This window comes from Podarcis melisellensis (genome assembly GCF_964234715.1).
Source record: "Podarcis melisellensis genome assembly, chromosome: 3".
Taxonomy (NCBI): domain Eukaryota; kingdom Metazoa; phylum Chordata; class Lepidosauria; order Squamata; family Lacertidae; genus Podarcis; species Podarcis melisellensis.
In genome coordinates, this window is record NC_138530.1 from 65,727,605 (window position 1) to 65,754,154 (window position 26,550).

At 41.3% G+C, this 26,550-nt stretch overlaps 1 protein-coding gene and 1 long non-coding RNA gene across 7 annotated transcripts in view; one reads left to right on the forward strand and one right to left on the reverse strand.

The window, feature by feature from the left end:
* Positions 1-26,550, reverse strand: part of NKAIN2 (sodium/potassium transporting ATPase interacting 2) — a gene marked incomplete at its 3' end in the record, with an annotated part of 446,408 nt that overhangs the window by 33,774 nt on the left and 386,084 nt on the right. The gene's annotated exons all lie outside the window — the stretch shown is intronic.
* Positions 1-26,550, forward strand: part of LOC309366711 — a 66,365-nt gene that overhangs the window by 31,253 nt on the left and 8,562 nt on the right. Inside the window, exon 3 of one of the 2 annotated variants that reach the window (XR_014166844.1) lies at positions 704-1,843. The exons of the other annotated variant lie outside the window; for it this stretch is intronic. This is a non-coding gene — a long non-coding RNA (uncharacterized lncRNA). Of the gene's footprint in view, positions 1-703; positions 1,844-26,550 lie in introns of those variants that run through there. 2 annotated transcript variants of the gene reach the window in all.

The window sequence follows — 26,550 nt, forward strand, 5'->3', positions numbered from 1 at the left end:
TAGAGCCCACTTTGCAATTACACATTGGCCCACTGTGAGTATGCATGCTCCCCGCCCCGCCCAGTATAGATGGACAGTGTTCAGTATTCAAATGGCAAGGGTTTGATGGGGATGGGCCATTTTCATGAAATGGCACTCATTCCACATAATTGTAGAGTTCTAGACCATATAGTGGGGGAGCCTATGTATATTCAATACATTCCCCCTCAAACACATGAAGAGTGAGACACATTGGGATGTGACAGTAAAGGTGGGGCCAGTTGTCACAGCTCCTTCCTCTCCATATGATTACAATTGTGTGGAGGGAACACCCAAAGCAAAAAGCAAATGCAATAACTAGAAATTGATATTCTGTCCCACTTAGATTTCTGTCATATAAACATTACACAATAAACTAGTAGAGGATTATGAAAATCTCAAATAATGTTTCTTAAGCAATCTAATCTTACAGTGTTTTAGAAGCTAAAAGTTTTCTTGACTCTAGTCTGAGTCTACTTCTGGAGTCCCAAGGTCATCAAGTGCTGTGATCATACTAAAGCAAAATCAATATTTATCAAAATACTGTCTCACTACTTCCCCTGACCCTCTTTATGGAGACAAATTGTTTTCATACACTGAGAACACCGTCGGATTTAGGGAGAGACTCTCTATGAAAGCACATAATTCTTATATATGCTCTTATTTCCTTTTAATACTCAAACAGTAGATTGATCATCAAAAGGAAGTAACTTTATTAAGCCAGACAGTCAAGCCCAAAGTATTGGGGCAAGGAAGAAAAGAGAAGCTGAACAGACCACGGAGGTTAGATGAAGGAGGCGAGGAAGAGGAAGCTGTGAAAATGAAGATGAATGACTTGGAAAATCTGGAAGCAGAAACAGGCTTTTGCTTTCTGTGAAGATGAATAATGTTTATCTCCTTTAATAACCATTCTTTGATTCCACTTCAAGGAAGAAAGAAGCCCAACCAAAAATAAAACACCAAACAAAAAAGCACCACAAAACTATTCTATGGTTTTGTATTGAAGTGTACAGCAAGGCAGGGCATGGTGATAGTTTTTCTGTTTCTCATCATCTGCTTGTTAGTCTAGCAAAAGCATAGTGATGCTGCTTCTTTTGAAAACTCACATAATAACATGCTTGAGAAGGCATGGAAGAGCACAACAATCTCTGCAAGCAGTCACCTCAGCACTACTCTTCCATCTTTATAAAATGTGTGGTTTTCAATAATGTTTATACCCTGCCTCGAAGGGCCCACAAGTGAGCTTACAACAACGCAAGACACAATAAAACATAAATCAACGCATCCTTAAAACCATTAAATATATAGACTTAAAGAACTGTAGAGTTGGAATGGATCACCTAGTCTAACTGCCTATAGTGCCCAACACTACAACCAGCTCAAACCAATGACCCAGAGATTAAGAGCCCCATGCTCTTACCATCTGAGCTATTCCTCAGGACACTCCCTTTTCTATGAGAAATCAGAATTGAAATGAGTCCTTTGAAAATGTTGGCAGACAGTTTCCAAATATTCCCTGAACATTCATTATACTGTATCTGTATTTGCAACATGATATAGGACTTCCCACGTGTCCACCTGGTTTGCAACTGTGAGAACAGGAAGCTTTACTAGATGGGCCATTGTGGCCTGACCCAGCAGGCCTCTTATGTTCTTATGCCAACATGTTACAGTATCTAATACACAGCTACTGTTGGTACTCTGACACAGAGCAATGAACATTTAACAGTATTGGACAACCAGCATGAAGCAGTAGTTTGGACAGTATCTGCCAGGTAGCAGTCAGTGCTTGACTGTATTTGACATGCAGAGTAATTATTTGACAGCTGACATGTAGTATATGACAATACCTGATAAACGAGTTTCAATAAAATTTAGCAAATTTTAAATCAACTTCATTCATTCATACAGTTTTTTTTTCAAATAAAAAAGGCAAGCTTTGTCATGTAGGGGTAAGATCAAATCCTTTACTCAAAAGCAGAGTTTATAATGATGGAAATGTGCTGAATTCTGAATTATGCAAAATTTTCATTTTTGGGACTGATGGGTTACCATGGAGAAAACACACTATACTGATTTTTTTTCAGGACTAGAACAAAAGAGACAAGATATTATTCTATTAATATGAGTAGAATTAGATCAGTGTTAAGGGGATTTGGAAGTCACAATGCAATAACGATTGTTTTCTATCATTATCCTAGAGCTTCAAACCCACCCTCAGCACATGGATGGGTGAGGGGGATTGCGTCTAGTGACTCTGTCCCCTGAATGTTAAGTGGAAGTTATGAAATACAGTAGAGTGTGCACAAGGTCAGAGATCCCAAGCAGGCATACAACAACATTCTCATATTCAGCTGAATGAATGGAGGTCAGGGACAATAGCCCTGCTTCCTCTTCAACATTTTCAATGTGACTTTCAAATGTGAGAACAGAGTTAATGTCACAGATCACTGTTAGATGAGGTAATGGTACTCAGTCTTCAGGATGTTAGAAGTATCCTCTGCTGACACATTTTCATTTATGTTTGTATTTAAAACCTACAGAGGAGTCTGCACCTGCCCTCTTCCCTGAAGTCACTGGCAATACTATGTTATCCTATTTGGATGTTGCCTCCAGCATCCAAGCTTAGGTCTAAACCACAGGTCTTGGTCCTGCACCTGATGCTCATGGGTTGATGCAGATATCTGGAAATGGAAAGGCTTTGTGTGTATAGCTGTCTGCATGAATGATTCAATTTAACCAGTACCCTGCACAAAAGCAGCTTCTTTGAAGATATCCATATCAACACATGGATATTTGGGGAGTAGCATCAGCATCAATCTCAGAATAAGCTGAGCAGGTCTGGGGCTGCTGTACTACTGGCTGGGAAACTGGAACAGATTCTGGATACTGTGGAACCCGAGCCAGGGCCCTTGGGGATGCCTTAATTGAGACACGAGTAGTCAAATACCACCCACTCCCTGCCCAACCATGGGAGCAGGTTAGGTGGGAGGTCACAGAATAGAGGAGAAGCACTCATGTTAGGGCCAGGGAGTTGGCCATTTAACGATTCAAACTCTTCAGGTGGGACTGTGTGTGGAGCTTGAGAGAGGTAGACTGTGTGAAGGGATTCAAATGGCCTCCATTCACATCCAGGCTTTACTGGAGCTTTCCATGGTGCTGAAACTTCTGACCTGCCTGGCTTGATAAGTGTTGCTATATCCAAACAGGGCAGCTGGAAATGTGTGAAGTCAGGGGTAGAGCCAGAAGGGCTTACATCCTGCCCCTACACTTGGCCCTACATGTGGACAGAACATCTTTCCCTCTTATTTTGGGGCCTGTGCTTGAGATGCCGCTTGAGAAGGGAAGTTGCTGAAACTGCTGCCATTCCTTCTCTTCCTTTCTCATCTGTCCCTTCCTCTCCCTACCCAGCACTGGCTGAGCGTAAGAGCTGTCAGTGCTTAATACTGACACATTCCCAGCTTAGCTAAATGGAGCAGGGAGGCGCTGTGTGCCCTTTAGTTCTCCAAACACATTACAGAGAAGTGTGGTGGTTCTCCTCCACCCACCCGGCTCCACTTTCTATGTATGGAGGAATATGAAGGCAAGGAGGACATTGCCTGTCTCTGTCCGTTCTTCTCTGGTGGTTTTGGAGAAGTAACCATTCACATCTCCCTCCCCCACCGGGGACTCTGGGAATGTTACAGAATAGTTTAATCATCCGGCTTTGGTATCTGACCGCCTTGGGCAGCTTGAGCTTTTCTTATCATTATGTCTCACTGTGTGTCACCTTTTCCAGACAGCTATAGGATTAGGATAAGAAAAATTGGTTCTTTATGCTACTGCAGATCTGACAAAACCACCTACTGCTCACAGTCCTCCAAATAAATGCCTAGCGTTAGGAGGAAAAAACACCCAGCAACCACCTGGATTAGATGAAATTGATGATTATAAATGCTAGGTACTTATTTGAGGGCCTGTGGATATAGAAGATCTGCATATTCTGAGGACAGTGGTGATTGTTTGCAGAGATGTATTTCTGATGGCAGCAAAAAAAAAAGAACACCCCAAAGCTTTCCGGTAAACAAAGACAAGCTCTGACAAGCTCCTCTCTGCTGAGTACAAACTCCTTGTAGGAAATGCATATGGTGAGAGATTTGCATAGGAATGATGGGTGCCTAGATTTGAGCATTCTTTCATCTTAAAATCACAACAGCCTAGCATTGTGGCCACAGGGGTAGGGAAAGAAAGAATTGTTTGCACATTGTTACCTACAAGCTCTTCTCCTGATTCAAGTTTCAGTGGTATATTTTTTAAAGATGGCTTAAAACCCCCAGAAAAAGCATTACTGAAAATGGCAATACCTTAATGGTCTACATTAAAAAAAAATCCATTGTACTCTTGTCATTATTTTCTTCTTCTTCTTTTTTGGAAATCAACATAAATTGACTTTTGAATCAGTGAATTGGCATATGCTGAGATGACTCAGTAGTGTTGTGACTGTGACTTCATGTGTCCTGAAATTGCTTCAGGAAAGTTTTTTGAAGTATGATATGCTAAGCTGTGATTTTCAGTTATTCAAAAGACCAGTTTAACCCATACCAACCGAACATACAAATCCATCCAAATTCATTACATGCCTTTAATATAGTGTCATGTGCATTGTAGGCCTGTTATTTTGTAATAAGAATTTTTATGAGAAAGATGTTAATGAGGGAATAATGTTAATTAGGGTTTGATAAATGTGTTAACACGTGGACAGCAGGGATGGGATGAGCAACAAATATGCGGACATACAGCCCCCTTTGACTTAATTTGCTGCTTTCTGAGAGTAACACAAAAATGGGGCTATTTTTGAAGCAAGGTCACTGTGACATACACAGGGCTTCAGTCATTGCCACTGACTGGTGGTGGTTGGGTTGTTCCTCTACCATTTCTAGAGTCTCTACCAATGGTAGGCTGCCCCACAGAATGCTCAAAAAGCCCTCTTGGTTATCCACATGGTTGTGGTTGAACTCATCGTCAGCTGAACAAATGTGACCAAATAAGCACTATGAATCCTAACATATGAAATGAAATGAAGAAGACTTTTTGGTAATGATTAATTCCTTTACTGATTCCCTTTTAGTATGATGAAAAGCAGTGCACTTCAAAGCTCTGGTGACAGTTAATAGTTTTAGAAACCTAGAGCTGCATGACAGACTTACCATTACACTACCTCCATGGAGGATGGCTTTAGTCTAAGATCCTGATGTGATTCTAATAAGAGTACTACTGTGATTAGCTTGTGATGGTGGTATGACAAGGACAACGGACACACTGTATATGAAAGGTTCAGGGAAAAGGAGGAAAGAACATAGAACATTGTAGTCTGAAGCAAAATTAAGTCAGCCACAAGGCAAGGCACATTTAGAGGCTATCCTTCAAGAATTGCCACCTAAACCAGCATGGTATCTCCAGCATTCTTCTAAACTTGAAGAATAAATGGGAGACACCAATTCATAGGTAGGTCTTTAGGTAAGGATATTCCTAAAATATCCTGGGCATTATTCTGAAGAGTGGGCAAAGAAGGATTAAGCTCCCCTCCCTGTCACTCTCTGTTCACCATGTACCTCTCGCCAAGTTGCTTTTCATTTAAAAAACCAAAAAACCAATGGGGTCTGTTTTCCATGCAATGTGTAGTTAGCCCTTTTGAGAAAGAGCTATTTTAGAAATCTACAGCCTCTGACACTTATAAAGATGTAATGGAGAATCACATTTGTACTTACTATACCTGACAAGACAGTAATTTGTTTGTCAGGAAGTATAATGTGGAATCGTTCTGTTGGAGGGCATCACCCTCAGAGTCTGGTGTGAGAGGACACCCTAAGGGTAAATGGTCAAAAGAGGCCATAGTCTCCTGAGAAATTAATGTGGCAAAGACTTTTAGCTGAGGAATCCAGCAACACTATATTACTGGCTGTGGAGATGACAAATTATAAAGACAGACAATTCTCGGAAAGGCCATGTCCTTAAAATCTGCATCATTCCAGCCAGTTAAGTGGACGAGTTATTTCTGACAGTTTATGAGCCTTGTTAATATAATGTGATGTCTGGGAAGGTGCCAGCTAGGAGGATCCAGGGAAGTCAAAATTAGACCCCAGCCTGTCAGACATCAGAGACCTATTTAACACCAACTGCTTCAGCTGAGACAGTCTCTTCTGCTGCTGACTAAATCAGTAATATTCAGCCTGAAACCCTTGGGCTTGTAGGCATAATAATTTGTGGGTCTCAATTTTCTGAAAAAAACAATAATCCGGGCACATTTAGAGAATCTACTCTTGACTTCCCCTATGGTCTTCTTTTAATTGAAAATATTGGCTTCAAATGATTTTAAACATATTGTTGTGCAAGGTCAATGATGAAAAAGCTGGTTTGCAGTGGGCATGGTCACTATGTATCATATTTATTTTGGGCAGCCTTCCCCAACTTGATGTTCTACAGATGTTCTGGACTGAAACTTCCTTCAGCAACAGCCAGAATGACCAAGGCCAGGAATGATGGGAGCTGTAGTCCCAAAACATCTGGAGGGCACCAAGTTGGAGGAGACACAAAGGGTTGTCTAGTCCAACCCCCCTGCAGTTGATTTTGTCTTGTGAAATTGCAGGTAGATGGGAATTGTTTGTTTACACATTCATGACTCAGAAATACAGAAGTAATTAATTAAACATAAATATGGATCAAGGAACAGTCTGCAACATAAACATGTATTTGGTATGGGCTTACGTTAAAATTAACATAGGAGGATTTGTTATATTTGAAGGTATACTTTGAATACTGAATATGGGAGTTTTGCGGAATCAGGCTAGCATTTGTGTTCTGAAGTTAAGGTTCTGTAAATCCTATCCTATAGTTGTTACCAGTCATGCTCTGCTGAGACTTACTCAGCCTTACTGCTTTTGGCCATTCTTTTGCTTCGTTTTAAAAGGAAATAATTGCACAACACAAAGTTAACATGTGGAGTTTGTGTTGGTGACTATGTGACCCCCAAATACACTCTTTTCCTGACACAGATGGATACCAACAACAAGAGAAATAAGGTTTGAGTTCTACATGCAGTTCCCTCCCTGTACACATGTATGGTCCCCCCTTCTCTCACCTCCTTCAAATTCCCCCTTAGCACACTTTCTTCTATTTTTTCCACAGCCCCTTACTTTTCATTTCTAGTATAAAAATGGTATGGGAGGTGGGGTAAAGGAGATATTCCATGGGATTGGAGATAAACATAATCAGATATCAGCTTGTTCTTTTCCATTGACCCTATGGAATTATTGCTGACTTCTTGAGGCAACTGAGCATGCTTTAACCCTTTAACGCCCCTCCCCTTTGAGTTTTTGTTACTCGAGCATGCTGATACTTCCCCCTTGTTTCATGGGTGTGGTTGTGTGCTATTTTGGTTACGGTCCTGTTGGGCACTCTACCATCTGAGTTTGATATTAGGAAACTATGATAAGAGAATATATTAGGAAAATGGTTGATACTGTTCTCTTATCCTGAACGATCTCAGGAGGGAAGGAACTTGCACTAATGGCACCCACATTAAAGCAACTCAGAATAACTTCTAACAACCTCAAATACCTTTACATATTAATTACTCTGCAATTATCTTCTAAATAATTGCTAACAGGCTTGCATGCAAAAAAAAAAAAAGTCTTAGAATAGCTGACTGCGCTGAGCTATAATGAGATTTTATAGGAGCTACAGAATGCCCCTTACTTCATGCCAGACCAATAATAATAATAATAATAATTTTTATTTATACCCCACCCTCCCCAGCCAAGGGGAGCAGCTTACAAGCAATAATAAAAACAAGTTGAATGATTACAACTTAAAAACAAAATTAAAATATAACATTAAAAACATTAAAATATTGAAACATCAAAATATTAAAATATAGCCTCATCGCAGGAGGAGAAAGAAAGGAAAAAAGAAAGAGAGGGAGAGAATCAAATTGGCTCCAAGCCAAAGGCCAGGCGGAACAACTCTGTCTTACAGGCCCTGCAGAAAGAAATCAGATCCTGCAGGGCCCTGGTCTCATGAGGCAGAGCACTCCACCAGGCTGGAGCCAGAGTTGAAAACGCCCTGGCTCTGGTTGAAGCCAATCTAACTTCCTTAGGGCCCGGGACCACTAGGGTGTTGCTATTTATGGACCTTGAGGCTCTCCATGGGGCATACCAGGAGAGGCGGTCCGTAGGTACGAGGGTCCTAGGCCTTGAAGGGCTTTAAAGGTCAAAAGCAGCGCCTTAAATCTGACCCTGTACTCTGCCGGGAGCCAGTGCAGCTTGAAAAGCACTGGGTGAATATGCTCCCATGGCAGAGACTCCGTGAGGAGCCTCGCTGCAGCATTCTGCACCCTCTGGAGTTTCTGGGTCAGCTTCAAGGGCAGCCCCGCGTAGAGCGAATTACAGTAGTCAAGCCTGGAGATGACCGTCGCATGGATCACTGTGGCCGGGTCGGGGCAGGAAAGGTAAGGGCTCATGTTGCTCAGGAGTGCCTACAGTGGTTGGCATTGTCTCTTTCAGAGAGGGGGATTTTAAGCTGCATTTTATTTTATTGTAATGGAAAAAATGTTTCTTTAAAGGGGTGTGTGTGGGCAACTGCAAGCATTATTTGCTGGCCCTGATTACATAGATCCATTCCAATCTCAAGGTCTGGTGATGGGACAGAGTTGGCCTTGGTTGCTCTGCAGAGCAGGACAAGGGGAGTGTGACCTTGCTCCTGCTTCTTAATCTCTTGTTGGTTTTTGATATCACTGACCATGGTATCCTCCAGGACCAGCTCCAGGGAATGGGAATTGGCGGCCCTGGGTTACAGTGGTTACAATCTTACACCTTGGGGTGAGTCTGGAAAGTAGCATTAGGGTTTTTGGCCCTCTGGTGGTTATATTATGGGGTGTTGCAGAGCACTATCTTATCTCCAAAAAGGTGGGTGTCTACAAAAGGGGGAGTAATGTAACACCCTCCTTTCCTTATCATTGGATAGCTATTGGATTTAATCCAATTCATTATCTCAATTCTCTTCCTCCAAATTTACCCGCATCTTCCTCTATTTTAATAAAAAAATTAATCTGCCCAGACATCCACTTAGGTTTCTATGTCCACTTTGTTCCCTCCCTCCCTTTTATAGAGATGTTCCTGCCCTTATTTATGTTTTAAATGTAGAAAGCCCAGCAAGGTTAATAATGTTACATACAGCTGAGCCAAAGCTGTTCCATTTTTACTGAGTGTTTTTAGCAGTGTTGAAAAAATGTTTCTCCTTCAGTACTCCTTGTGAAAGTATTAGCCTAGGCTGTAATTGTAAGCACTGCTACAAAGGAATAAGGCAGCATGCATTCCACACAATACATTCCAAGCACGTGGATTCCCCCACAATTGCTACAATTGCCAGCATGCTTAGCAAACTACAGTTCCCAGGATTCTTTGAGAAAAGTTATGTGACTTAAAAGTACCTTAAATGTGTGGCGTGCAAGCAGCCCATGTCTCATTCAACCACAGCTGGCCTAAGGCAGAGCCAGCTAATGTCCAAATCCCACCAAGTCAAGGTACCCAAGGCCAGCCAAGTTATTCTGGCATCTGAGAAAGTGCACCTCTAGGCTCTCCTTAGGACTAAAAATACAATAACAATAAATTTTTTAACCAGCAACTTGCTGCCCTCATACGAGACACAAAATCTGTTGCCTGAGGCTGCCACTGCATAATTTCCTTGCATCCAGCTGATTCAGTTGGTTTTACTTCTGAGTAAACATCCTAGCAGTTCGGAAGCATGTCAAAGTGCAATTAGATAAATAGGTACTGCTCCGGTGGGAAGGTAAACGGCGTTTCTGTGCGCTGCTCTGGTTCGCCAGAAGCGCCTTAGTCACGCTGGCCACATGACCCGGAAGCTGTACGCTGGCTCCCTCGGCCAGTAAAGCAAGATGAGTGCGCAAGCCCAGAGTTGGTCACTACTGGACCTAATGGTCAGGGGTGCCTTTACCCTTTACCTTTTAAACATCCTTAGGATCGCCCTAATATTTCTTTCAGTGATATAGTCCAGAAAAGCATGACACAATATTATCTTGTTTACTGAATAACTCTGATTGCATGCAATCATGCACACTACTAATCCAGGAAGGAACTAGGAGCCAGGAATATGTAGTAAAACAAGGGGTGGGGTGGGGTGGGGTGGGGTGGGGAATCTCAGAAGAGACAGCAGACATAATCAAAAAAAGTGAAAATTCACAAATATGCTTTTTTAAAACAAACAAACAAACAAACAAACAAACAAACTCTACTCCAAATTCTTAGTTTCTGTTTTAAAAAAACCACAACAAAATATTCTGTGCAGCTAGAATTTTACTATTTACAGCTTTTTTTGTACACTTGGGTCTTTTACTAAACAAAGGAAAACTCTTCATTCAAGGACCCCAGATTCCACAACCCTGCACCCTTCATTCCTCCCTGTTTGAAACAAATAATAATAATAACAATAACACCTACCATCTCTAAATGGCCTATCAATCATTAGACTGAGAATACAGTATGCTAGACACTGTAGACAATAAGTCATAGATGGAAAACAAAACGGCAAGAAAGAAATGCTTAAGAAATGTTATGGCCAGAGAAGGTGCTATCATAGGTGCATTCTAAGACTGAGTAAATGGAAGATGGCTCTGCTGAGCACTGCCTTATGTATGTGTGTGAATATATTTTAAAATGTCTAAGCTAAAGTGAAAGTATGACCTTATTACAGGGATTCATTGCCTTAGCAGAATCAAAGGAGAAACAGGATAATCTAATTGGCAGAACATAAGAGAATGGAATAGGACATCACACAGTAGTGTCCAAGTCATGTAACCATCTTTGAGGACAGATGATCTGTGCAGCTGCATGATAAGACTAAAATGCCAAGCCAAGCCATAAAGCTACTTAAGAGACTCGGCCCTCAACCTTTTTATTTTATAAGGACAGTGTGGAAAAGATCTATGCATAAGTTTCTAAAAGGTAGCAGGAGGAGACTTTAATGCAGCTATTGAAGTCATTCTCATGCAGAGAGAGAGAGAGAGAGGAAAAGTTATGATTACTAGTTATTGTGATATTGCTTAGTCTTGAGAGCATTACGTATAAAAAAGTACATTATGGATTCATCTGAAGCTGATATCTGTCCAAAAATTCATTTCTCGGCTGTATCTACTGAAAAGCTTTAGAAGACAGCCTGCAATATCCTCCCTTTCTAATATTCATTCTTAACACAACTTGCTTAGACTGAACAAATTTCTCTAGCTATTTGGTATATCTGAGTTCATCTCAAATGGGAGAACTTCCATGGTAGCTGAAGGTGGGGCCTCTAGCCAAGGTTTTTTAGCCCTAAATACAAAGGGTTGTGGGTTTTTATCTTCTTGGGATGTTTGGGAATACTGCAATAATAGCAATATACAGTTAGAATGATGAATACTACTTAAGGCTACAGAAAATACTCATTCTAGAATAGAACAATAATCTGTCACCATTGACTATCATACATCTATGATGAGTACTTGTGGCCAGTTCAAACACAACAAAAGTTTTGCATAACTCTGTGGTACATTTTTAATATGAGCTTTATTTGCAAGAAGATGCACTTTTCTGGCGTTTGAATTCGATCCGATATCACTACTCTATCTGTGCATAAACTAGCAACCAGTTCGCTCCCAATCTTAGTTTAAAATCACATATCTGCTTCCTGTATATGCAAAAGCCATCCTCTCCCCATCCACACCATATCACCAGCTCATTTGAAATACTTGTCATGGGCATAAATCACTATTTGGCATGCTGCCTCGCAAGTTACACCCATCTGTTCTGCTGTTACATGCTAAACAACACTTTGTGTGTTCAACAAGCCATTTGCACACCTACTTGCCTCCATGTATCCTGTGAATCCAAGCTGAAACAAAAGGCATCTAGCAACCTAACTTCAAGGATCTTGCTAGCCAGATGCCTCTGAGAAGCTCAGACATAGGGCATGTTGTTTTGTCCCAGCATCTGCAGCACTGGGAAGCAACCCAAACTGTTTCCAGTCCACTCAGGCTCTTTCTGATTCCACATGTTCATCTGCTCCAAATCGGATCTGTTGAACCTGAAGCTCTGTTTTCCCTCATTGACTGTAGTGGGCAATCTGAAAACAGCTATAACCTTAAGAATTGTTTGCCCCCTACAGAAGTAGATGAAAATTTCAGCCAAAAGAGCCCCTCCGGTGTGTACTAAGCCTGCCAAATTGCAAACAGATCCAATCAGGAGAGTTTGCACGGGAAACCTTTATTTTATTTTTTAAAAGAAAAAAGTCGCTAGCTTTCATTTTTCTGCCAGAATTGGATGTAATTTGCATGCATTGGTCACCCCTTCTGGGGATGGAGCCTGCCAAATTTGGAATGATAGGTGCAGTGGTTCTCTCACAAGGGCAAACTTCGCCATTTTGGGGTGGGTGGAAGTGAACTCAATTAACCTTTGCTAGTGTTTTCTGGACAATCAGTCTAAAAACTGGTGACATGGAGCCCCTGGGCACTAACTCAAGGGGCGAGCAGGTTCAGTTGAGTGGTGGGAAAGTACCAGGCCCAGAGGTGGAAGGGACAAAACTATTATAAAAATATTTGTATTATTGGAGAGCAAAAACAAAATTCACTGAAATCACAGGTACTCTAAAACATGAAAGGAGGAGAATGAAACTTCTAGCAAGCGAACTAAAACTGGGAAGAAAAATAAATCACAGGCAAAGCCCAATAATGGATCTGAGGGACAGGAAAATAGAATTACCCTATACTGAGCTCTCTAAAAGTCTGAAAACTAGTAGCCAAACCAACACAAACCAGGATCCAGGGTTGGAGGAGAAATAAATAGAGTGGAATGAACACAAATCAATGGAAGTATTTTAATTGCTTGTTAGGAACCAGGTGATTGGGAAGGACACTAATAATCTGCTGCCTTTCTAAACACCCTGCTGTCCCTGCTGTCCCAGGCAAAACAACAGCCAAGTGAAAAGCAAACACTTTTGTTTTCTTCAACTTTTCTCCCCTAAATCAATGTGATTGGAGCATCCGGAAAAGGTAATTCACTGCGATTAAAACCTACTTTAGGCCTGTCCATCAAATGAAAGATCCAACCCAACCTCTCTACCTCTCCCTGTTCAAATTCAGGTCATTTCCTTAGTCAGTTTGGTTTCACTTAAAAAAAGGAAATGCAGTGTTTTTGGACACCTGAATCTACAGACTAACTTGGGACTTTAGGGAGTTGTTGATTTGACTTGTTAATGACACAGTCTGACTTGGGTGTTTGAAAACCTTACCCAGATTGGTTCCGTGTGCAGCTCAAATTACAAAGCAAGTAGAAACAATGTACACCTCTACATTTTGATTCTGGTCATTTTACTTTCAATTCCCCCCCCCCAATATAATTCCTAATATGGAATTTGCATTTTCCACTGTCACTACTCATTCAGTTGGGGATTTCATTGATCATTACCACAACTCCAATATCTCTTTCCTGGAGAGCATCAGCCAGCTCAGATCCCATCAATGTGTCTGTGAATTTGGGGTGTTTTGCTCCAATACACATTACTTTATATTGAATTTCATTTGCCTTCTCACTATTACTCTTTCAAATGGATCAAGGCAGTTTGGAGATTAACATTTGGAGTGAAAATTCCCAGAGGCTTGCACCTATAAACTTGTGCATTTTGTTTTGCAAACCCAAAAGAAAGATCAGCAGTGCTTCAGCTTTATACCTGACCTCCTATGGTTCACATTTAATGTAGCTCAGTACTAAACTCACCCTCAACACAGTCTCCTGCATTTATTTGCTGGTATTGTGAATTTTAAGATTGCGCTGTTAGGTTGTCATGCACAGTATTTTGAGAAATGTAGCCTATACATCAGGCACCCCCAAACTTGGCCCTCCAGATGTTTTGGGACTACAGTTCCCATCATCCCTGACCACTGGTCCTGTTAGCTAGGGATGATGGGAGTTGTAGTCCCCAAACATCTGGTGGGCCGAGCTTGGGGGCCGAGCCTGCTATACATAATTGAGAATTCCCACAAGGTTCATGCCATTGTTAAAACGAGACAAGGTCTGGTTCTTCACCTAGTTGAGCTTGCAGGAACAGTCTTATTGATATAATGCAATAATAATATACCGTAAGTTCATGTCATGCTTTTGTAACATTCATAAATCATGTCATTGATCTATTCAGAGCATAGTTGAACAGGGTTGTAACTGAACAAAGTTGCATACTGATCCCACGCTTTCGGTGCATTCCAGAAGACAAGCCCTAGTCAATGCACCACAGAAATATCATAAATGTGAGGTTTGGCACTGCACACATGGTTCTTTGACATTACAGGCAGTTGTATCAACACAATTACTGCCTTGTAAGCTTTAATATGTACCAGGGAACATCAGATCTTTGCCCAAGTGCCTGTCTTGAATGCCAGAGTTATCCCTGGGTGCATTTTGTGCAGCAGGGAGGCACTACGGAGCCTCCACAAATAAAATGGGGCCATGGTTCTTTCCTGCAGAATGTGGATGAAAGTCCTTAGTTCTAGAGTTTAATGCTGATAATTTTCCTTTTATAATAAACAACATGAATTGCTTCATTAATTGCTTCATATGTTTCCTTGGGCTCCTTTGCCATTTCTTCTATTTCATTATATACTATTTTGAGAACAAAAAATGAAATTAAAAATGTTAGTCTCATGAAAATCTGTCCCGTCCTGAGCCACTTCCTTGTAAATGGGTGGATGTGGCAAAATCACAGACTATGGTGTGTGAGGAGGTAGCTTGGCCAGCACAACTCCTAATGCTTTTGTCCGTATGGGAGCCTTTGTCCAAATATTTCCTTGGCACAATCCCACATGGTGGTTTATCTCTCACTCTCCAGTCCTTGATATCTGTAACAAAGAGGCAATAATACTGAACTCCCTTATGGAGATGTTGTAAGGCAGGCTGCACAGCTTGTAAGACACACAGCTAAAGGATGCCTTTGTTTGGTATTGTGGCCTACCAAGCATTTGACAGCCCACTGCCGCTTTTACTGTCCAAAACAGGCAGGAACACCAGGTGGGTCCTTGAGCTCTATGTGAGCAGCCATGTATGGTAGTGAGCTGTATCTGGCCTGGAATGCCACACATCATCAGGCCTGTTGTAAGAACTGCTGAGGTAATTCTTGTGAAATGTTTGAAGACTCTCATGCATGTGATTCTACCTAGCAGATCTGGTTGCTTATAGTTGAGAAGACCACTAATGTATGTTCTGTCAGTACAGACCATGTTAATCCTAGCAACAGCAATTAAATCCTATGATCATAAATCCTTGCCAGTAATGATGGTGAAATTTATTCCACCATGAACACAAATCTCTATGGGGCTAGCAAGTGCCCTACTGTGCCAGGTGTTTGATGTGTCTGATTCAATTTCCTTCTATTGTAAAACAGCTATCATTGGTTTAAGTGTTGATGTGATTAGTTGATTTGCTTCCTTGCTTGGCAGCTGTGTTCACAGGCTGTTGTCCAGCTTGATTTCCTCCTAAACCATTTTCCCCAGCAACAAAAAAATGGCACTATTATTAGATAAACGTTAAGTATAACAGTGTTATTGTGACTTTAAGTTCCTACAATTCATGTGCTTTATAGTTTGAGCAATTTGAATGACAGGAGAAATTATAGCTGGGTGGTTAAAAATGAGCCTTCTGTAGGTCATGATTTGAACTGCATCTGAACTGTGGTGGATGCTTTGCTAGGCTTCACTTTCACCAATGAGAATGAGACAGAAGTCCATTTATAGTTGGACTGAATGATAATTGACCTCTGCCCTAACTAAAAGAAAAGAAAGAAAATAACCTTGTATTAGAGGGGAAAGGAGACTGTGTTAGAAACTGATGATATGTTTCAACCCATCCAGAGATTAAATAATGTCAAAGGATTTGCAGAAAGTTACAAACCAGGATATTTTACAATAATTATCTTTGGATGAATCTCAGTCAAATGTATCATTCTGAACACAAAAGGGACACTGATTAGGCTCAAAACAGAAGAGATTTTGTCACTTTGGGGATGATGGGGAACGTGTCTCTGTCCAGATGTTGGTCACTTCCAGATGACCTGTTCAATGAGCATCCATCCTGATTTGTTTGCAGGGGGAATTAGGCAGCACTGACTATTTAATGAACATTCACTAATATTTCTTTGCAGAGAGATCAGGTGCCATTGAATCAAGCAGGTGTTATCACACCCTTTCCAGTGCATTTCCCCATTACTTTCCATATCACAAAAGTCTGAAGTTTGGGGAAGTAGTTTTGTTTCACAAGAGCTCCAGATCAGCTTTAATCATTCAGTCTGAATTTCCTAGCATGCTACTGAATCCTCCTTGAAAACAGTGATATTCTTGAAGCACCCGTTGTTAGATTCCCGACTGCTATAATTCCTGACCTAATTGTTGACCATGCAGGCTGGGGTTGTTGGGAGTTGGAGGTTTCTATAATTTTAAAAATATTTCTCTCTTCACCAAAATGGTCATAGGACAGTTCACGAATAAAATAAAATACCCCATAAGCAAAATCATTAGAAATCATTGTCATAATTTACATACATAACAGTTAGAACATAATAAAAATGATTTAAGCCACCAGCCACAAGCCTGGAAAAAAAAAAGGAAAATGGCATTCAAAACTATTTAAAGCCAGGACTTTTGATGCTTTAAGTCAGTGATGGCCAAACTCCAACTGTTTTGGGACTACAATTCCCATCATCCCTGACCACTGGTCCTGTTAGCTAGGATGATGGGAGTTGTAGTCCAAAAACAGCTGGAGGGCCAAGTTTGGCCATCACTGCTTTAAGTGAACCCCATGGTTGTCATGGAGGCCATGAAGTCCTGAGCTGCCATAGCACTACTTGAAACTGTTTTTGTTCCTGGAGGTTACTGGTAGGAGTGGTAGGTAAGGACAGCTACCTCCACACACCTAGCTTCTCAGAAGTAGAGTTGCTGAGATGTACCAAGAGGTAGAGAAATGAGGAGGCAGGGAGGTCAGCTCTATGCAGGTACAGTCATACCTCGGGTTGAATATGCTTCATGTTGAGCACATTCAAGTTGCGCTCTGCGGCATCCTGGAAGTAACGGAGCGTGTTACTTCCGGGTTTCGCCACTCGCGCATGCACAGATGCTCAAAATGACATCACACGCATGTGCAGAAGCAGCGAAAAGCGACATGTGTGTGCGCAGACGTGCTGTCGCTAGTTACATTTGCTTCTGGATGTGAACAGGGCTCCGGAACAGATCCCGTTCGCATCCCGAGGTACCACTGTACATTAGAAACTAATGATGGATTAGTTTCCACAATATGCCAACACAGTCCCAACCTCCTTGCCACCTTTCTCGCTCTCTTCTGGTAAACCGTGAGGCCACATGGGCGGTGCCAGCCCTCCTCACTGACTACTACTGATTACTAGGACTACAGCTCAGAAACCAAGTAATCTGAGGGGATTGCCATAGCATTTGAAAAAGGGGCTTATTAGAGCTGCAGAACAGGAGGAGGGAAAGCAGGCTAGTAAAAATTGCCACTCATTAGCAAAGCTTTCTTAACGATATGTAGATAATGTGGGAAGAAAATCTTGACCTGTGCATTTTTATGCATGGATTTAGTTATCCTTATCATAGCATTCAAAAATTAGACATCCTCTTATTTTTCCCCATGAGAAAATCTTATAACGAGCCATTTAAAAATCAGCTGCAGCGCTTGCCTCAATGACCTCTTGCCATAGCAGAACACATAAGGAAAGCGAAGTATATTAAACAGAAACAAAAGGAAGGCACTCTCTGTGGCTCACTTGATATCTGCCTGCTTCCATGGTTCAGTAACTTCTACCAATGCAGTGAAAAACTTCATCACAAAGGGGGTTTATGCCATTTTCAGGGCTACAAATGAAAAGTAATTGAGTTCATATGCTGTAGCAATGCAAATCAAAAACCATAACATCTGTATTAATTGCAGCCAGCCAGAAAGGCTTGGGCTAAAGAGAGGAGGGTGAAAATACAATAAATCTTAAAGTTGTAATTTGGAAATAAGCCCAGTTCCCTGCCTGTTAAAAGTCTGATCATACACACTTTTAAAAGTAATTTCATTGAAGCAAAATCAGCCTGAGCCATGCATTTTAGATCTTAACTTGAAGTGGTTATTTCCCAGATCTTGTTAATTGAAGCTCTGACACTAAGTACAGCTTCACTTACTCATAAAATGAACTTGGTCTCTCTCTCTCTCTCTCTCTCTCTCTCTCTCTCTCTCTCTCTCTCTCTCATTCTCTCTCTCTCTCCCCCCTCCCCCATCCCCGGCATGTCATTTTCCCCACACTGTTACTTTAAACCTGGTGAAATATAATAATGGTTCACTTCCATAGAGTTTGTAATTTAGGACAAACAGTTCCAAAAGTAAACAGTAAAAAGACTGCTTGTATGCTTTTGGGAGACCTTAATTTCTTCCTATACTTTTTTCCCCATTGAAAATAAACTTGAAAATATGCCATCTTTTTTCATTCCCTCCTGCTTTTCCATTAATCTGTAGTACCAACTGCACCAATTATTCCGAAAGAACCATTAAATAAACATAAAGGAATTAAAATGCAATCTCTCTTTTTAATTGCTTAATGGAGATAAAAGAGAAAAAAATATTACAGTGTCGAAGCATTTAGTGGAATGTGTAAGGCATACTGTCTTTATTATGTGTGACACATTCAGAGATACTGTGAATATATGCTTAATTAGCTGGTGACTATTTCTTACTTTAATTTAGTTTAGTTATAAAATACACTATATAATACACATTTGCATTGCACTGTTGTCATGCAGTAGTTTGCATGCTTGCCAATAGGTGGTGCTGTGAACTACGGCATGATGAGAGGTGGCAGCCAGGCTTGCTGCAGAGGAACAGCCAGAATGAACTGTGGTCAGCTCCTCTGGCTTTTCTGCCTGCCAGACTTGGAGCCCTCGACTGTCAGATCCAGATCTTTAGGCCATCTGGTGCTGCTGTTGCTCACTTTCCTCCTCTATAGCTGGCCTCAGAATCCCCTGCCACCACCACTACTGATCATCATAAAGAACAGAAGGAGGAGCGATGAGGGAGGAGGAAGGCACCCTGAAGTGCCAGCTGGCAGGCCTCATGATCTGCAGCAGGGGCAATGGTATGAGATGGAAAGAAGAAGGTCTAAGCCCCCCCTGTGCTGTTCTTTTCAACCTTCATTGTTGAAAAGACTGCTGTGGGACAGGCTTTGCAAGCCTTCCTGCACTCCCCGCTCTGCTATTTTCCTTATTGTGTTACCTTACCCTCCTTGCTGCTGCCCCAACTGTTGCTGTAAGGAGAGAAAAAGCCTGCATGTTAAAAGTTTCTTGTCTCCCTTCCTGCAGCAGTGATGGAAGTGGGGGAAACAAAGGGGAGAAAGCAGCTTATTTTCCTCTTTCCTCTCCCACCCCGCTGCTGAGGGAAGCATGAGCTAGAAGCCTGCATTTACAATTTCAGCAGCAGTGGATGCTGGGAACCCTGCAAGGAGGGAAGGAGGATTGCAGGGACACAGCCCTTTCACTGTTATACTTTAATCATGGTGAGCTGGTATGGAGATGCAGGCATAATAGATGCTTCAGGTACATTGCTGGGATGGTGGCATCGTAATATGCAAACATCCTAATGAGAAAGGAGGCTTCTTTGTGATGATGCTCAAACAAATCCAGTAGGAAGCCATACTCTGTAGGATGCTAAGCATCCACCACTGTGCCAGACTAATGGTGCAAGCCATGGTCCATTCCAAAGCTTTGCTGTGAGTGGCTTTCCAAATTCACTTCAACACAGACCGCCACCAAGCATTGATTGAGCATTGACTTTCATCCACCCCATCTCTGAAGTAAACAAGAAATCTGTAGTCAGCCTACAGAAACTTTCAAGGGACAAACTTGCATGCCAAACAGGAACAGGAACTTGGAGTTAATTTGATGCATTTAAGTCAGCCTCTGACCAATATTTAGCATCACATTAGTTTCTTATTGAGAAAATGAGGGCCAGGCAAAGGTTCATGCCCTGAAACAATCATAAGCAATAATCATTATATGTACTTACCATTCTCTTTCTCTTTCTTTGTGCTTCATCTATGTCAAGTGGAATGACTCCATAAATTATCTGATCTTAATTCAAGCAACACTAGTGATTTTATCCATTTGGTAATAGAAATATTGTATGTGAGCAAAACTTCAGCACCAGAGTTTTATAATGAAACTTCAGCTGTGTGGTTGCCCATGAGAAATCTCCCTATTCATACATGCAGAACTAAGGCCACAGTATCACATTCTTCTATTTATTTATTTTTCAAAGTGATATTTTCCGGAAAAGCTAGCGTTTTCTTTGATCTTCCTTGGGAAGCAATGCACACAATCACAGACTAGACAGACAGACTGGCAGATCATTCCCCGTCTTTTGAAATCCTCTCTGACACACAGCTTAGAAATATGCAAGAGGAAACAATTCAAACATTTTGAGGGGGCTTTGAAGGAAGCAGCTCTCCAGGATATCTAACAGGAGAAGTGTGTGCTTTCAGCCTAATTCACTTTCATCACTTTGGCTACAGCTAAATTTGAATGGCTCTCTCGCCTTATCAAGAAAGGAAAAGAAGACCAACGGACTGTCACTCTCTATATAAAAAGAGATACTAACTTGTCAAATGCAAGATCAGGTAAGATCTCCCTGATGAGCTTAATGCATCAGAGTTAGAAAGACATTCACCCAAGCACTCATTTTGGTGTTTTCCACAGAGCAAAGGCAAAGGTTTCCTTTTGCTGTCTTGTTTTATGGCAGCATCTGACATATGGCGCTGGTGTTGCTCAATTACACATTTCTCTTCCACCTCACTTAGCTTTTTTCATTTCTTTGCCATCTGTAGGCTTTTAGCTCAAATTATGCTTTATTCATCTTCCCACAATCTCTTGTATTATTAATATTTATCTTGAGGGCTTGGAGGGGAATAAAGGGGTGGTGGTGGAAGGAGTGTTTATTCTATTATTTGCAAGGCACGAATATTTAAACAGTACAAATCCAAGAGATAGCCGTGGCTTGCCGCTGATGGCAGATTGGCTGCCTTCATAACCCTACTGAAAAAAGTTACTTGAGTTTTGCAGCAGTTTCATTCATCTGTCAGGCTGGCAAATTCAATTATACATTCAAATTATGACACTAAATTGGTATTTTTTTTTTTAAAAAGTGATAAATGGAGCACACATTAAGGAACAAACCCCAAAGAACTTGATACCAGGCATCCAAAGAGTGATTTGGTAAAGGGTATACTAATTATAACTGAATGCACACAAGCATATATTTCTTTTTCACATGATCAGTGTTATTGCAGTGAAATAGCACATTGCCTGGCTTGTCAGTATCTAAGGAAGAACATGAGAAAATCCTTGTCCACAGAATTTCAATCTGGTAGTTAATGACCTGCTTCTGGCTTACAGCTTATCTAAACCACCATGGAAGATGTCTAGAAGGAACTAGACATCTGAACATATGTTCCTCACATTACAATATATAATACTTGCCCTTTTGAATCCGCACTGCTTTCATATTCCTTGACAATCTAACTGCCTGTAAGTTCTACGTAAGTTAATTAAGACCTAAAATATCGGTATAAATCTGGTGAGTCATTGGGTTGCTAACAGTGGCTCTAGGAGGGCAGCAAATGGGATAAAGGATTCACTTCAGCTTCACCTCTTCAACCCAACAGGCAAATTCTCAACATTAAAAGTATACCAGTTGATGGGCCTACTGAAGTGCATATAAAACTGGGGACAAGGGAGAGTTAAATGATTTGATCAAGATGACAAGATCATTTGGCAAAAGATGCTGTGATTCATAAGGCCATGTCTGGGTCTGCATTCTTCTTTCTAGATGATATAGTTGCATCCCTACAGGCAGCTACTTGGACAGGAAGCATATCTGACTCCATCTTTAAATCACCACGTTTAATTCATATTTTTCATTTTTATATCCTGCCCTTTTTGAAAGAAAAACTGAAGTTGGCTAACATGATATAATAAAATTGGTTTCAGCTGGCCGACAGAGTGTGTCTCACCCTCCCTGGCAGTGAAATTGTGCTGGCTGATGATGGACCCTGGAAGGAGACAGGCTGTGACTGGCTCCATTTTCATATTTTTTACACAATTAATTTTCTTCTGAAAGCCTGAGAGCACTATAGAAATGCAGGTGGGTTTTTTTAAAAAAATGAAGATATGGGCTAGTTCTTTGGAGAACCATCTGAATCTGAAGATGTGAAAAAATTATTTAAGCATTACAACACAAAACTTTACAGTTGGTTCCATATAAGGCAAGACTTTGAGCAGTGTTGAAATGTGTGTGTGCTTTAGGGATGGGTGAATTTGTCAATCTTAGTTTCTCTCAGTTTGTCATTTTTTTTCAAACATAAATTTAGCCCTCCAAATTTTCAGATCAGCTTGTCATATTTTTTTTAAAATCCTCATTAAACTACCAGCATTTTAATGTGAATTTCTCCTAATATAAACATGCTTGCATACAATTTTGCCTAATATACAGATTTTTTCAAAGCAATTCCCCATAAAGTAATATATTTTTGTGTTATTTTAACTACTATACACACTTCCATGGACACTTTACTCCAGTATATGCTTTTTTGAAAACATTGCTTGACTGGAGAACTGCACTGCAAAATTCAAAAAGTGTGAATGTTGAAGAATGGTTGTCTTTTAATCTCCCTGCTATTTTGAAAGTGAGAATTATTTAGATTTCTATTTAAATGTGAATTGAATTTCTTCCCCATCCCTAGTGTGTATATACTCTCTCTCTCTTATTGTTATTAACAACTTATTTGAAGAATATCCCACCCCTTATCATATGATCCCAGGGCAGTTTAAAGCATTATGAACATTCTATGGAGCATAATAATTAAAACATAACAGACAGAATAATAATAGACAACATAATAATAATAAAATAATCATAATAGCAGTCCCCCTGACATTTAACAGGCCATAGATTATTTAATGGCTGAGGGCCTTGGTAAAGAATAATGTTTTTGCTTGGTGCCTAAAGACATCAAATGAAGGTGCCAGATGAGCCTCTCTGGGGAGAACATTCCACAGATGGGGAGCCACCATAGAGAAGGCCTATTCTCATGTTGCCACCCTCTGAACTTCTCTGAGTAGGGACATTGAAAAGGGCCTTGAATGATAAGTGCAGGGTTCAGGTTGGTTTGTATGGAGAAAGGTGGTCCTTAAGGCATTGGGGTCCTGAGCTGTTGAAGGCTTTATAGGTCAACACCAACACTTTGAATTGGGCCCGGAATGTTAATGGCAGCCAGTGCAGTTGGGCCAGAATTGGTTTTATATGCTCAAATCATTTTGTTCTAGTGAGCAGTCTGGCCAGCTGAAGTTTCCAAACCATCTTCAGAGGCAGCCACATGCATAATGCATTGAATAAATCCAACCTAGATGCTACCAGAGTGTAAGCCACAGAAGTTACACTATCCCTGTCCAGATAGGGACATAGCTGGGCCACCAACCGAAACTGACAAAAGACACCCTGAGCCACCCTGAGCCACCTGGACCTCAAGTGACAGTGACGGATCCAAGAGCACCCCCTTAAAAGGCAGTGTAACTCCTTCAAGAGCAGGCAGTCTCCCATCCATCCAGTCTAGAGAACCACCCCCTAACAGTGTAACTGGCTGGGAATTACTTAGGTTCTCAGAATCTAGGGATGGTTTCTTAAGAAGCAGTCTTATTACTGCCACCTTCAAACAGGCAGGAGCGATCCCCTCTTGTGAAGAGGCACTGACCACCTCCCTGGCCTAGACAGTTGTCTCTTCCCTGCTGGATTTTATGAGTCAAGGAGGGGCAAGGGTCCAAGCACCTTGTCCACACCTCCGAGTCTCATCAGCTGAAATCCATCCAACAAAACAGAGTTAGACAGTGCTCTGGACATCTCTCGAGATTCAACTGCTATAGCAACAGTGTCAAGGTCCCATGTATGCAAGCAATTTTATCCTCAAAATGCTTAGCAAACAAGTCACAGCAAACTTCTGTCTGTTCTACCTCCTCTTTCAGGCCAATATGCAAAAGGCCCTGCTACCCAGTAAAGTTGTGCAGGATGGCATACTGAGGATGCAATGGAGGTAGTAAATATGCCTTCTTTGCTGCTTTCACTGCCAATAAGTATGCTTGAAAATGCACACTCACCCAGTGTTTCACTATAGTCATTTGGAGTTTTTATCCACTTACGTTCCATCAGTCTTCCACCTTGCTCTTTTGCCTTATGTGAGTATAACACAGAGCCAAATTTAAGGGATTAAGTGTCAAGGGATTAAAATTTGCTCAATGTAGGAAAAGGAAAATCTCTTGCCAGAAAAGCACATTAAAAAGTCTTGATTTAGAACCTTACACTAGCTTCACTGCTGATATGTCTAGCTTGGTTACAATCACTTGTTTCAGAGGTTTGCAAACTTTGTGCTAGTGAGCATGTCTAAATCAAGAGCCAGTTGCACAAGCCACTCTAAGACTAATGAAGACGAAATAAAGATGGGCAGCTGAAGTGGGGAAAAAAGATGCGATGAAAAATAGCAAGTTGGTTCAATTGCTTCCAGCCTATCAATCAATGTTACAAGCAAAGGTCAAACAGTTTGTGCTCTCCACTCTCAAGAAGCTGCCCACACATTTTTCTTATTTATTACATTCCAGCAGCTTCTTACCCAGGTAATAACACAAATGAGAGGACAATAATAAAAGAAGTAGTACAAGACACTTGGAAATGTAAAATACCAGACTGCAAAGTTTTGGGAACTTCAGGGATGCACAATGAAAATTCCACATGTAGAAAGAAAGATCTTGGATTTATTCCAGTTTAATAGACTAGTTGCAGAAGAAGGTGGATTTGACTGTGTGTGTGATGACAGAAAATGGACTAATATAGCTACCAAGATGGGGTTTGTTCCTGGCAAAGCTGTGGGCTCACGTATTTGTGCTCATTATTAGCACATTCTTTACCCATATAACTTATTTCAGACTGGAGTTAGTCTGCTGGTGCCAGATATTTGTTCCAAATTGATGTGTTTAGTGGATGATGCAGTTCTGGAAAAGTGTCTTCAGAAGCCAGATATCACCAGCAGCACAAAGGACAAGGAATATAAAGCCCATTAATTCCTCAAAGACAAGCCTTTTCAGCTGCCTGAAACTTGTTCACCTGCTCATTGAGCAAAGCGCATGAGAGCAGAGGCTACTAATATTAAAACTGATTTGGAGGACGCTACAGAAACAAAAAGGGGACGTGGGTGGCGTTGTGGTCTAAACCACAGAGCTTAGGGCTTGCCGATCAGAAGGTCAGCGGTTCGAATCCCTGTGATGGGGTGAGCTCCCATTGCTCGGTCCCTGCTCCTGCCAAGCTAGCAGTTTGAAAGCACGTCAAAGTGCAAGTAGATAAATAGGTACTACTCTCGCGGAAGGTAAATGGCATTTCCATGCACTGCTCTTGTTCGCCAGAAGCGGCTTAGTCATGCTGGTCACATGACCCGGAAGCTGTACGCCGGCTCCCTCGGCCAATAAAGCAAGATGGGTATCACAACCCCAGAGTTATCTGCAACTGGACCTAATGGTCAGGGGTCCCTTTACCTTTACAGAAACAAAAACTCACAATCTGAGACATAGAATGGGAACCACCCCTCCAAAGCTTGAGCCTGACAGTGTTAAAGAATCTCATGGCCTAGTAAAATGGGAAATGGTTGAAAACAGGCAAGCCATCTGGGAAACAGAAAGAGAACAACCAAAGGGAAGTTCTAAGAAAAGCTTTAATGCCATGGATTTGTATGTTTGTCTGTTGTGTGGCAGTGGTAATGATGAGGATAGTCTGCTCCTATGTGATGGCTGTGATGACAGTTACCATACCTTTTGCTTAATACCACCTTTTCGTGATGTACCCTGAGGGGGACTGGAGACGCCCCTGAGGCCTAGCTCAGGAGTGCAATAAACCACAAAAAGCATTTGGTTTTGAACAGGCAGCACGAGACTACACACTTTGCACATTTGGAGAAATGGCACATGCCTGCAAGTCAGATTATTTTAATATGCCAGTGCATATGGTTCCTACAGAATTGGTTAAGAAATAGTTCTGACATCTTGTTAGCACAATTGAAGAAGATGTTACAGTAGAATATGGTGCTGATATTGCTTCAAAGGAGTTTGGCAGTGAGTTTCCTAGAGAGATGGTAAAATCAAATTAAAACCAGAAGAAGAGGAGTATATTGATAGTGGATGGAATTTGAATATGCCTGTGATGGAACAATCTGTACATGCTCAAATCACTGCAGATATATGTGGAAGGAAGTCGCCTTAGCTACATGTAGGGATTTGTTTTTCCTCATTTCACTGGTGTATTGAGGATCACTGGAGCTATTCCATCATCTATCTGTTATGGAGCCCCAGGATATGCAGCTGAACAACCAGAAGATGTAATGAAGAAGCTC